This window comes from Pundamilia nyererei, unplaced genomic scaffold (assembly GCF_000239375.1).
Source record: "Pundamilia nyererei isolate P.nyererei 1_Seehausen unplaced genomic scaffold, PunNye1.0 scaffold00017, whole genome shotgun sequence".
Lineage (NCBI taxonomy): Eukaryota > Metazoa > Chordata > Actinopteri > Cichliformes > Cichlidae > Pundamilia > Pundamilia nyererei.
This window is the reverse complement of record NW_005187418.1, coordinates 5,337,922-5,351,066: the sequence shown is the minus strand read 5'-3', so window position 1 is coordinate 5,351,066 and position 13,145 is coordinate 5,337,922. Positions and strand designations below refer to the sequence as shown.

At 40.5% G+C, this 13,145-nt stretch overlaps 1 protein-coding gene across 2 annotated transcripts in view; it reads left to right on the top strand.

Moving 5' to 3' along the window:
• Positions 1-1,068: 1,068 nt before the first annotated feature.
• Positions 1,069-13,145, top strand: part of LOC102211834 (glutamate receptor ionotropic, NMDA 2C-like) — a 62,198-nt gene continuing 50,121 nt past the window's right edge. The window contains exons 1-2 of one of the 2 annotated variants that reach the window (XM_005725917.1): positions 1,069-1,670; positions 2,086-2,210. The gene's annotated coding sequence lies outside the window, so the exon portion shown is untranslated. Of the gene's footprint in view, positions 2,211-13,145 lie in introns of both variants that reach the window. The other variant, XM_005725916.1, reaches the window with a different exon arrangement.

The window sequence follows — 13,145 nt, the reverse complement described above, 5'->3', positions numbered from 1 at the left end:
CTGCTCCACACATTTGGGATAGTTATGAAAGGAAAAGCCCCAAACCGATAGCATCGTTCATTAAGGCGGGTTTGAAAGCTAAGAAAACTAGAAAACAAATCCTTACTCTGCAGCTCCGTGAATTTACTTCATGAACATAATGAGATGGGAACACAAAAAGCGAGATACTGGAAGACAAAGCTGGATTCCCTGGTGGGTTCTGATATCAAAAACACTTCAGCCACCTACAGTGTGTCCATATGTTTCGAGCTAATGCCTGTACAGCTGGTTCATGAGTTGATTATACACAGACACAGACTATATTACAAAGCAAAGATTTGCTTTCTCTGCTACTTGGAATATTTGCATTCATTTAAATTTGCAGGACTCCAGACAGTTAAAAAAAAAACCCTCTTTCAATTATTTTCACCACCTGAGCAGTACGGCTGGTAATTAAACTGAACAAATCTAAAATAGGTGTACAGTCCCTTTACTGGAGTATTTGCTTCAACACTTTATATGCTTGTTTAAAAGCTGCGTGCTTGTATGGTGGTCTGTTGGCTTATTGACATTTTAAAACTGTATTCCCACTGATAAACAACAGGCACAGGCTCTGGGCTCCTGACCAGGAAAACAAAACTGTGATGGGATTCATTTTGGACCTGTTGATGGTGGAAGGGAAAACAGGGGGGAAGGCAAAGGAGGGAGTGAAGTGACTGAGCTATACACTGAGGTGATTAGGGAAAAGACGCCAGGATATGTGACAGGATGAAGGTGAATAATACAGAGAAAACGGGAGCAAAAGTGGGCTGGGAGAGGAGGAGGGGTTGGTCTGAAGTGAGCGAGAGGGAGGAGAGGAAGGGAGGCAAGCTAAATCCTCACACCATTATTATCAGGACTCACAGGCAGCCCCTCCTGTGATGGAGTGAGAAGAGATAGAGAGAGAGATACAGAAAAGATGGAGTTATAGAGGAAATGGAAAGCAGGATTACTGGTGTGGCAGCAAAGGCAGATGAGCGGCAGCACAACGCTGAGAGAGAGAAAGAGAGAGAGAGAAACTCTGGTGGGAAAAAAAAAAATCAGTGCAACAGGATGAGGACCTGCTAGTGCACAGCCGGCCCGACCCCACAGACCTGCCATCTGCCCCGCTGTTCTCTCCATGTTCCAGACGCTCCCATCAGCCAACATCTGGATCACCTCTCATCCATATGGCAAAGGGGGCGAGGGGGGGAGGCAAGCCAACACAAATCTTATCCTTCTTTCCTCACCTTTTCTGATCGCACAGGACCGGAGGAGAGTCATCATCACTGGGGAGGGGGATCCCTTACTGTGGAGTACCATCTCTGAGGGAATTGATAACTGGACCGGAGGAGGGAAAAACTTTTGCTTCAAAGATGCAGATGCGTGCACAGGACCCTACCTTATAAGTCTGTGAGATTTACTAACTTCCCGTGGATCTGTCATGTTTCTCACTCCTGAGCAGGGAGCGGGAAAAACAGAACGAGGAGGCGGAGGGGGGGAGGAAGGAAAAGACGGCGGGGAAGCGTCACCGTCTCTTCTGCTGAAGTGTTACCGGCGTCTGTGCCCCTTTCACTGAAGAGGCATTTTATCACTCTCCCCCCTCCTCTTTTGCTTTTCTTCTCATCTGAACAGCGGGAAGCCTGAGGGATATAGACAGAGAGCTAAACACAGTGGGTTTATGCACATATGCACACACTCGCACAAACACACACACACACACAGGCTTGCTGCTCATCCAGGGGCTCCCACACCTCTCGTCTTCTTTCACCCTCCTTCTCCTTCACTTTCCTTTCCTGTCCCACTTTGATGTCCTGTCTTCACCTTCATGACCACTCGCGAATGCGTTGACTGTGACACATGCAGAACAGGAGAAGGAGAGAAGTGAGAGGAGAAGTCGAGCAGTTTCAAAGAGAGATTTTTGGAAAATTGGGGATATCACATACACTTACTGTCACGTTGTGAAGTCCTCGAGGGGAGTGTGCAGACATCCAAAGCTGCCAAATACACTCACAGACACAGAAGCACTGATAACCTGCTCGGGCTTGCACTCACGCGGGGACTTGGTCTAAATGCATACTCCTACAGGTGCTGCGAGGAGAGAGAGGCAGGTGCAAAGCAGGTGAAAAGGAAAGCAACAGAAAAAGACACTTGGAGGAAAACATCTGGGAAAAGATGGAGCAGCAGGAGTTCACCCAGAGCAGAAAGCACAGGTAAGTCAGCAAGTCACACATACTCGCTGACACTCATGTCTCTTACTCTGATCCTCTGACAGAAAAATAGAAGTGGCAGGGATGTATGTGGGGCAACAGATAGATACAAGATTGGAGAAAAGCTTTCAGCAAGTGAGAGTGTAGACACACTGCATGGATGCAGGAATACTATGATAAGTGAAGAGTTTCCTTGAGAGAAAGCTCCTGTTTGCTGCTGACAGAAACAGAGCAGCCAGTTGTTATTATAAGAAGAAATACTGTAAGAGGACATATTAGCATTTTTCACTCTGGGGTTTGGCGGTTAGCAGCTTTGTAGATGTGCATGTGCGTGTGCATGTGTTTCTGTGTATTTGTATGTGTGTACTTGTGTGTGTGCAATTCCTCCCCACCTGTATGCAAGCTTCCTCAAAATGACTCATTTACTTATGGATTATGAATGTTTCACTTGCAGAGTTTTGCTGCTGTGTCACTTATTTGGTAATGCTCATTGATTTGTGTCATAAGCCGTAGGTAGAGACTCATTCTTCTACATTAGTGACAGAGGCTTTCTGCTCCAGTTTGCATTCAGTTTATCGTGGAGCAGCACAATCTAGCATAGTTTGTTTAAAACTACTTAGTCCACAGGCTAGTGGTTCCCCAAACAGGGGTTTGAGGCCTTCCGAAAGCTCACAAATTTAATCTGACGGCCACAAGATGTTTAATCGGACAATAAAATGTTTTTTTTTCCTGCTCTATTAATATTGATTCACTGGGTCTATAAATACAATGCTGGCATATGGTTTTTGAGCTATATATATACCTGTTCTCAGCATGGCATCTCTGAATTTGGAAGAGAGTTCTACAGACAAATTTAATGGATCACAAGCTCCTGGAAAGTAAATAAAATGTATGTTAATAATGTATTATCATGATTTTTACTCCAGCAGTGGTACTCAGGGGTCTTTGACCAATCTGAGGACCACAGTGTGGCAAGAGACATTTTAAACAAGTACAAACAGAAGTAATAATAAAATTAAGTATTTCTGAAATACTATAATTCTTCTGAAAAAGGTTGAGTAAAACACTACGTTACAAAGTTTGTGTTGCGAACAGTTACCGCTGTGGTTCCTTTTTGGGGGTTTAGGCCACAAGAGGACCCTAAAAGTTCCACACTAATGTAATATTTCTTGTGATTTTTGGCAAATCTTTTTATGTACATATTAATATATACAGTTTCATGTATGGTTTTGTGAGAGTGACAGTGTCTCTTTTAAGAAGGTGTGGCATGCAGATTGGGTGTCTTTGAGGTTTTGATTGCTATACATTTGAGCAGCTGAGGGCTAAGCAGATTTAGACGTGCTCTTACCATGTCAGCGTCAGTCACGTCTGCCGATACATCTGGCTTGCAACGATTTCCTTTTAAAGCTGTCAAATCTTTATGTGCGAAATCGGGAACCTACTGAGAAATGAGGCTCTGAAGCTAGCTGTTAAAATCCTTATTATGATAATTTTAAGTGGCAGACATGTGATGTGTTTTATAATAAGCTCAGAGGTTAAGCATGACACACTAATTTATTCATATTGTGAGCTTGGTTTGTATGTGGAAGGCTGATTGGCTGTAGTAACTGTATGCGAACATGAGGATGAGAGAGCTCACATATCAACTTAGCTTCTTTAAGTCATTCAGACGGAGGAATAAAGGGATAAGGGAAAGGATGTTGACAGAGTGGCTGTGCCCAGTGGACAGTTATTGGTCATATACATAGCTGTTACTTTAGGAAATGGTAATGGAAGTGCTTCATTGAGTGGATTCTCAATAATCTGCACATGACTGAGTCCCTCAAGTCTTTCCACTTGGCAGCCATGTTTTTGTTAACACTTCATTTCTCTTTCAGATATACACAAAAGAACGGAGAGTAACAAAACAAACCAATGAAAATCACCACATCACCCCACGAACAGTCTGATTTACTTTGTCTCTGCAGTCTGTTTCTGTGACATCAGTATTTCAGCCTTCACCTTGTCATTATCATGTGAACATGGTCCATTTCTTCCGTTTCTCTCAACACAGTTCCTCATGAAGTGGTACCTTATGAGTCAATTACTCCATAACATATATTTCACTCGCTACTTTCAGCCATTTACAGGCTGATAACATTTTAAACAAATATGTGTCTTCTCTTGGCACAGTATTTTGCTATCTTACCTAACCACAACACCATATGTGACCATAGAATATCGTAACCCAGAATGTTGATAATAACCAAAAAATTTACATTTACCGCTCCAGCATGGTTGTGTTACTGATGTGTTTTCCCAACACTGTTTTCTCCAACTACCTGATGATGTAGTAGATTGTTGTTTTTGCCATATGTGCAACTATTCAGAAATATTCATGCCCATTTCTTTTTCCCATTTCTATTCAACATGAAGTGCTGCATTCCTTTTCTTTTCCACTAACTCTTGATGTAATGTAGATATTGCCCAATATTACTTGAATTGTAGACTTCTAATATGGTTGTAATTATGCCATTTTTTTTCTCAAAACTTTTGTAAGCGGGACGCTTTACATCCCACTTATAAAAATCTCTTGTACGTATCTTAAAGGGTACTGGTTGTCTTATTACGTTACACAGTGCTGTTATTCGGTTTGGTATCCATTGTTTGATGCTTTTGTCCAAAGTATTTGGAGTAAAATAATTGTCATAAGGTACCCATCGGAGTTATTTCTCTAACTTATATTTTTCTATTAGAATTTTAGTGTGAATGATGTGAATCTTTTATCTTCTCCATTTTCAACTTTTACATTTTTACACCTTGGCTCATAATCCTGAGCACACCAACAGATTACAGGTGGAATTTGTATGTCATCAAAATATTCTCTAAGTTTTAACAATGCCATACCTCTTATACAGTTTCAAAGCTGCAGAGTTTCAAATTGGCAGCCATCATGGGCTTGATATGCTTTCTGATTTAGGGGGATTGGGGATATGATGTGTGTCATGCTGCAAGCATCATTTTACCTATTTTACACTGGCTAATTCCTATCTGCCTAATCTAGAATCGGAAATACAGGGTTCCTTGTTTCAAGTGAGAAAACATAGCTTATCCAAATAAACTGTATGTGATGCAAACATGTAAAATCCACGACAGTACATAATGTCTTTCTGAGAGTGGGCATAGCCACTCTATACACCACTGAACAGCCATAACATCACGCCCCAAATATTTTCTAGATTGTCCTTTGATCGACCATTTGGGGCATGGCCATGGGAACTCTGGGAGTGTCTGGCACCAGGTTGTTGACAGAACATCCAGTGGGATGTCCTGTCCTGTGGGTTGTAGGACAGCGTCTCTGTGGATCAAGCTTTTTTGATCGGATTGGGATCTGGGGAGTTCAGGAGCTGGGTCAAAGCCTTGGGTCTCTGTTGTATTCCAGAGCACTTGTGTGATTGGGCGGGGGCATTGTCCCACTTAATGAGGCCAGTGCTGAGGTTGCAGAGATACTACCATGGCAGATATGCTTGGTCTACAGCAACACATAGGTGGCACCCACATCAATGTCAGGACCCAAGGTTTTCTAGTATTTCATGTAACAAAAGTATCACGTTTATTAAGTTCACTTGTCGGTGGTGTTGCAATTAGAGCAATCAGTATTGCATCTAAAATTCTTTGAATCAGGTATTCACTGGGAATTTCCACTGTCAGAATATCAGTATCAGGAAATGAAATAACTCTGCAGAATAAAGGCTCATTTTGGGATTTCTTGGACCCTAGCTCTGTATAAATGGGCTCTAGAGATTCCTAACGTTTCCTGCAGCTGTCAGAGCACTGTGCATGCTGTATGTTGATGAGAGGATGTTCGTTTTTACTACATTCATTTTACCCACTAATTCAGGCTCCCTAATTAGTGCCATGGAATTCTTTGTTCAACAACACCTTTGAAACTAAGGCTTTTAAAAAAAGTTTTTTATAATTCTCACATACTAATCAATAATACCAAAAATGACTATTGGATTAGATATTCCTTTTTTCTCAGTAATGATACCAATAATGCTGTTTTTACCTCCTCCACCTGCACACAGGGAAGCACACAGCTTCTTCCCTCATTAGCAGATTAAGTAGTTTTCACAACATGAAACAACACTTTAGGAGGAATTTAGGGGAGGTCAGTAATGCTGTGTTCCAACAACACTGAAGTATCAGTTATCATAAGTGTTAACCACAAGCCAGTGTTCTCCTAGTTATGGTGTTGGTCCCAAGCCCAGATAACTGGGATGTTTGCATCAGTAAGAACATCTGGTATAAAATCTTTGCCAAATCAAACATACAGATACAAATTGCTATGGAAGGTCCTGTAGAAGTAAGTGAACAGCTGAAAGTATCTTTATCCAATAACCACATTAGCTGTCAAGTTATCATTAAGCAGTGCCTGATGGCTGCGGCCAAAAACAAATGAGCTAGGCAAAAATGCTATCAGTGCTACCCACTGGTAATGTCAATTTAAAAAAAATTTTTTTTTTGCCCCTGTGGTATCAAAAATCGTATTAAGCATTGAATAATTTCCTGGGTATCAGTATTGAGCTTGGATTTCTTGTATTATGAGAACCCTACAAACAAGGCATGCTGATAATTTTCTGATGATGATGATCCTCATCCCATCAACTAGTTCCAATCTGTTTATTCCCCTCGAGAATAGAGGGAGGCTGTCATATCCCAGCTGAGAGAGAGAACTGACTTACACATCAGCTTAACATGTAGTCCAGTATTTGATTGATAATGTTAAAAACAAACATTACTGCAGACTGTGAAACAAGCCCACTTATAGGCTTATGAGAACTCAGATGTGTGTCAGTGTTTTCCCCATTGTTATAGAGAAATTACATAGAAAAATAACATTTTAATTTGTGATGACAGATTGTGCAGCAATTAATCGGCTAAAAGGCCACATGAGAGTTTTGATTGTTCCACTATTGTAGCATCAGCAGAGAGGTGAAAAGTTCAGTACAAAAAGTAGCTTCCTACTTTAGCTATGATTAATTTGATCAGTTCTCAGAGGGCGGCAGGCTTGAAATATTCTGTACTTATTAGGCAAAGATATTACGAAAAACAACAACCGTAAAAAACAAACAAAAACCCCCCACAAAAAACCCAATGATTATTTTATATGAGACACTGTCTATTAGGTATGTTGTTTGTTTTTGTTTGTTTGTTTACTAGTCAAATTAACCAGAAACCATTCTTTTTATACTTCTCATTGTTCTTGTATTTCGCAGCTGTTTGATTGTTTTTTTTATTAACAGTGATGGCAAGAGGAATTTGGATTCACGTTGTCGTGTTGATGCTGAAGCATGCCTACCTAAGTCCCAGTGAGAGAGTTTATCACACATGAAGAGCTGCACTCCATCTGGAAATTTCCATAATAATAAAAAAAACCTGTGCATGCACTACCATGCTCATTCGCTCAAACTGTGCATGTGAATATAAACCTTAAAAAAAGGGCAAAACATCCAAGGATTTGGGGAAAATGTGTGTACACACTTACTGACAATCTGCTGTCTGACATCTTCACATCTTCACATTTATCTTTCATTGACTGCATCTTCTCTAAAACAAGCCATGTGATTTTTATAATTCATTTAAAAAGACCACAAGTCAGTTGCTGTGTGTTAAGTTTAGACACATTGTGGCCTTCTCTTATGTTCACATCCTTTGTGTGTCATAATCATACTCTTGCTGCCAATCTAGAGCAGAGACACCCACTCCCTCAACTTCCTACCCACACGTACACACCGACACTCGCACACAAACACACTGCTAATCTCTTTTTCCAGAGATTACACTGGTAAATGAACACTTGACCTGCTCTCTAGTCATATGATCCACACAGGCTATTTCCATCTTTTGCAGGTATCCTCTGGTTTCCCCTCCACCACATTTAACATTTTGAGGTATATTTACATTAAACCCGTTACTGACTTTGTGTGTGTGAGCTTGAATTAATATAATTTCAAGCAAAATTCAGCAAGCATTGTGTAAACAGTTTATTATTCACTCTGGTAGAAGGAAATGAAAAAGTAAATTATGAAAGTTTATGACAGATTTGCAAGTTAATTTCACATTCATGCATAAAGCATTGAGTTATGGCACAACTAAGAGTTAAAGAATTGTTAACTTTCACAACAAACAACCTTTATTTGTCATATACACAATTATACAGAGTACAACATGTAGTGAAATTCTTGTGTCCGAGCTGCGGACAGGCTGCAGGGTTTGTTTTGTTTTTTTTTGTTTGTTTGCTTTGCACGGGGGGTCTAGCCAGGACCCTTACTAGATACTGGGTGGGAATCGAACTTGTGACTCCCGCTCCGAAGGTGTGTAGTCTTACCAATACACTATCCAGCTGCACAATTTTACTTCTAATTTTCCCTTTTAATCCTCTAGCTATTGGAGATGCGGTGTAATTTCTTTTAAATGACAAATATGTTCCGGAATATGAACGTCTTTTGATCCACAGGCTTTAATAATGTTTCGCAAAAAACAGCTCTTACCCTTGAAGATATAACATTTTCTCTCAGTACAATATTAATCTTACTGTGTAACATCCAAATTGTAAAATGAACATTATGTGTGATAATTAGGAATATTGCCTACATTTTCTGCTTCAGATATTAACGAAGGTCAGTATGTGTTTCTTTATTTGCCTTTTATTTCACATATTTGAAATATAATCAGCTGTTCTTTGTCTATGGCTTTCAGTTTAAGTATGCTGCTTGGGGGACTAAAGTGCTAATTTTTAGTATCCAAATAACACAACAATTTACATTAACATATAATTATTCACTGGAAACAAAAGCCCCTTTTCTACTACTGCCTAATTGGATTGACTCGCCACTGATCGATTACTTTTTCATTACAATCCACTGATACCTAACCTGCGTGGCTGTTGTGAAAGCAATGCACCCCCCCCCCTCCCCGACACGAACACTACAAAATAGGTGAACGAGGCAAGAATATCCCTGCTGCTCGCTCTGTGGCTTTTCGTTAGACTCAGATGAACACCACGTTGTTTTTTGTGGCTATTTCGCTTGTTGTCGGGCCTAAAAAAATTGCGGTTTAATTTTCGTGAAGGAGAAGCTCTCATGACTTATCGAGTGAGGCTACTGTCCAACCAATCGGTGGCATGCAGCCTGATGACGTCACATTTTAGTACCTGCTCTGATTGCTTGGAACACCTGGCGAACAGGTACTAAGAGAGTACCTGGTGCCAGGTAATGGAAACCCCCCAAACCGTGGCGAGCCGCACTGAGTTGATCCAAATAGTGTAGGAGTTTTTTATGATAGAGAAAAAAAAATGCTCTAATTATAAATATTCACATTTTATTTTAAAAATGAAAGAATTTCAAATTAGTTTTTAATGGTGCCAGGGACCTCAACTCTCTGGCCAAGAGATTAAAGGCTGCTGCGCCCAGGCAGTAAACACTTTTCTTTGCAGGCCATAACATGATTAACATGATTGGCTGAAAGACTTGAGGGTGGCTTTAGGTCTGATAACGGCTCATATTTCACCTCCTGTAGCTTTCTGGGCATCTCCAGAAAACTGGAGTGGTTGGATTTGTTAAATTGTTGACCTAGCTAAAATGAACTGACAAAATGTCACAATATGCAGATGACATTCGATAATAATTTTCTAATATGTGCTGCACAAATGAAAAACATGCCGCATCGCAGAGCTTTTGAAGCTTAGAAAATGTCAGTAAAATGGCCAGTGTGGGACTGCTGACCATTACAATCAATAGAATAAAAGAAAACTGACAAATATAAAGCAAAACTTGAAGAAAAAAAGTCTCATTGTCCATCAGTCCCATTTTAAACACAATGGTTTATTTCTGGAATAAATCTAATAAGGATAAATTGCCTTTCAAGGGGTCAAACTGCATATTTATTGCTATGGGCACGTAAAACCCAGGAGCCTACAAACTTATTAAGATGAATGATTGATATGCCAGGAGCATGAAGTGTGTTGGAGAGATGGGACACATTTAACCCAGTGTTGCTTTGAATCAAAGCTGAGAGGTGCTGTTAATTATCAGGGTGTCTCTGATGGCCGCAGATGAAACCAACACGCTATCTATTCTGTCCTACCTATTAAGTACTGTGTGAGTGTTTGTGTGGAGATCCTTATTTGCTATATGAAAGCCCACCTGGTTTAATCAAAGGCTCAAGGTTATTGATTAAATAGGAAATGATCTTCAAACAGCAAATGCAAAGTTGAGTTGTACTGTGAATGCATGCCAAACATTAGGTTTTAATTAAAGCGACGACCATTTTAGAAGACCAAGTACAAAGAAATATAATTTTTACTTTTCAAAAAAGTTACACGCCACTTTGCCTTCCAACCATCCTTAATTCTTTGTGCTTGCTCTGCACAGTTGTTCCCTGAGCCTGGAAGCGCCAGAGGTTTCTTCCTGTTAAAAGGGAGTTTTTCCTTCCCACTGTTGCCAAGAGTTTGCTCAAAGGGCATTGTTTGACCGCTGGAGTTTTCTCTCTATTATTATATTATTATTCTATACCTTACAATTTATAGATCATTGATGTGACTATTGTTGTGATTTGGTGCTATATAAATAAAACTTAGTTGAACTGAATTGATTTGTGCATCCATAATGTGACTCTCCTGTTAGACTTAGACTTAGAGAGACTTAGAGCTTTTTATTGTCATTGTGCAGTTTCTTGCACAGCGAAATTGGGTAGCTGGACCACAAAGGTGCTAAAGTAAGAAGAAGAGAAACCAATATACAACGAAGGTGGAAAAAAAAATTAAATAAATAGAATAAAATAAAAAAACTGTGTATATGTATACATATGTGAGTGGAACTATATACATGGTGTATGTGTAGGAAACATTGAAACAGGGACTGGGACCAAAATAATTGCACATGAGCCAAAAATATTGCACAGAACATGGAAAGACTGAGATATTGCACATAGATGATCAACAGCAGTGTCAGGGTGGATGTGTTGGGGAAGTCTTTACACACTCTTAGTTTGCATTAAGAGTTCTGACAGCCCTCGGGAAGAAGCTGTTCTTTAGTCTGTTGGTTTTGCACCTGATGGATCTGAGCCTTTTTCCAGAGGGCAGGATGTTGAAGAGGTGGTGGTTAGGATGGAGGTGGTCCTTTATAATTGCCCTGGCTCTGGAGAGACATCTTGAGCTGGCAATTAAGTCCAGAGAGGGGAGTGGACAGCCGATTACCTTCTCTGCAGTTCTGATGACCCTCTGTAGTCTCTTCTTGTCAGCTGTTGTGCAACCACCGTACCACACAGGGATGGCGTGCACCAGCACACTCTTGATAGTGGCACGGTAGAAGGACACTAGCAGTTCAGTCTGCAGCCTGTTCCATCTCAGAACCCTCAAGAGATGGAGGCACTGCTGGGCTTTCTTTACTAGGGCTGATGTGTTTGTGGACCAGGATAGGTCCTTGGATATGTGGGTGCCGAGGAACTTAAAGGAGGACACCCTCTCCATATAGTCACCTTTTATGGATAGGGGAGGGGGATCAGTTCTTGTTTTGCGGAAGTCCATGACCACTTCCTGGGTTTTCTTGGTGTTTAGGGTGAGGTTATTGTAGTTACACCATTCTGACAGTCGCTGGACCTCATCCCTGTAGGCGGTGTCATCATCGTTGGTGATGAGCCCCATCAGAGTGGTGTCGTCTGCAAATTTGATGATGATGCTGCAGGGGTGCGTAGCGGTGCAGTCACTGCTGTTCCATCACATCCCAAAGGTGCTCTTTGGGACTGTTCAAGAAGACGATATGAAATTTGAGACTGGCTTGTTTTTCTGCTGTAACCAGTCATCAGAAGATGAGTACGCTATGTTCATAAAGAAATGGACAACAATCCTTAGGTAGGCTGTGGTGTTTAAACAATGTTCAGTTGTTACTAAGGAGCCCATCCTGTATCGAGAAAATTGAAGTTGAGAAAATTGAAAAATGCTGGTGTTAAACCAACAGCCTTTTAGCTTGAACTGTTCACACAAAGCAGGATGAATCATGTTTTTTTGTTTCTAAGTTCTTACCCTGCTGTACCACTTAATGTCCTGGCAGAAATTGAGACTAATCATACCTAGCAATGTTTCTTCAATCTTCTATTGTCCAATTTTGTTGAGCTTGTGTGAACTATAGCCTAATTTTCCTGTTCTTAGCTGACAGGAGAGATGCATCAAGGTTCGATATGTTGTGCATTCAGAGATGCTCTTCTGCATACCTTGGTTGTAACAAGTGGTTATTTGATTAACATTTGTCATCTTATCAGCTCAAAGCAGTCTGACTCTGACATAGGCAAGGTTTTTTCAGCAAGAGAACCGCTGCTCACTGGATATTTTCTCTTTTTTGTACCATTCTCTGTCAGCCCTCGAGATGATTGTGTGGGACAATAAACAAAATCTGCACTTTCTACAATGATAAAAACCAGCCAGTCTGTCACCAACAACCATGCATTGTTCAGGGTAATTTAAATGACATTTCTTCCCCATTTTAAATCATGGTTTAGAATGGGAATGTCAACAGGCCACCTTGAGCATGTCTTCATACCTAAATGCACTGAGTTGCTGGCATGTGACTGAGCAGTTGAACAGATGTACCTAACAAAATGATGAATGAGTGTATTTCAACACTTTTGGATTATATTATATGTATTGCTTTTATTACTCTTCCTTGTAATGACAATATGCATAAATGAGGAGTTTGATGTAATTTCAGTTCTATGGCTTTATTTGCATCTTGCATTTCTGGGGTTAGTCTGATGACATCACACCACATGGAGAGAGGTTGGCTGAAGTAATGTGGTGCAACGTAATGTAATCCCAGTAATGAGAGTTGAGGACATGTGTGACAGTTTTGGAATCCTGCTTGCAGTGTGTGTGTGTGTGTGTGTGTGTGTGTGTGTGTGTGT